Consider the following 1,268-nt stretch of genomic DNA (forward strand, 5'->3'; position numbering starts at 1 on the left):
TGAACCCCCTCTGTCACTTGGAAGCTGAGAGGATCATGTCCCTGCTCCATTTAGGTTTTTAAGTCAACACACAAAATAGTGGATTTTATGATGGCACTGTCATGTGTAGGTCATTACAATTTGTTCTCATTCATCTTTCTATGACTTTCATTCCTCCTCCCCCTTTCTTTTTCCTTGACTTCTTTCATTTCCCAGGTACTACCCATTTTTTGTTTTATGTCATACATTCCATTTTTATTACTTCCTTTCTCCCCATTCCATAAGATCTCCTCCCTTCCCATGATCTCATAGCTATTTTCAAGCCCCCCCCCCCACACTGGGGTGCGGTGAATTTAAACCTAGAGTATCTATATTAGTGAAAATAAACATTGTATTTGTATTCTGAGACTGGCTTAGTTTGGCATAATACAATGACTTCAGTTCCATCTATTTTCCTTCAAATATCATTATATCATTTTTCTTTAGAGCTGAAAAAAGTTGCATTATATAATATACTCCATTTTCTATATTCATTCATCTGTTGATGGATATGTAGAGTAGTTCCATTTTATCTATTGTGACTAGTACATCAATAAATATAAATATGCAAGTATCTCTGTAGTATGTTGACTCCATATTCCCAAGAAATGAATCAGAGTTGTTTCTGGCAGGGCTCACTTTATGTGGCTTATCTGCAGTCTTGACTCTGAACATGCAAATATACTTTGCATAGTGTGTGTTGTCATATCATGCAACTCTAATGAATGTTGCCTGAAGCATCTTGGCTTGGAGCTGAGAACATTGTGTTAGGAGTTATAGTGTTTTTACTACACACACAGAGATTTCTGCTGTTGTGAAAACATAATAGTTTAATTATGGAAAACAAAGACAATATTTTCCTACAATAATTCTTCAATATGTAAATATCAAATTAGAAAATCATATTTGTAAGGTGTTAGAATTATTTGATTTTTCAAATCGTTATTTGAGTTGCTGATAGTACTTTCATAAAAAAAATCATAAAATGAATTTAAGTGTGAAATTAGAACAAAATTTTCTACAATTCCTGATATGACTCTGAGAATATTTCTGAGATTATGTGGTATGTGTGTGTGTGTGTTTTAATATAAAGATGATTACTTTTTTATTGTATGTGTTGATTTTTTGTCTGCATTGATACTTGTGCCTATTGTGCACCTAGACTGTACAAAGGCCAGAAGATCCCCTGGGACTGAAGTTACAGACAGTTGTGAGCCACCATAAAAGAACATAGAACTGAAGCCAGGTCA

This window comes from Mastomys coucha, chromosome X (genome assembly GCF_008632895.1).
Source record: "Mastomys coucha isolate ucsf_1 chromosome X, UCSF_Mcou_1, whole genome shotgun sequence".
Taxonomy (NCBI): domain Eukaryota; kingdom Metazoa; phylum Chordata; class Mammalia; order Rodentia; family Muridae; genus Mastomys; species Mastomys coucha.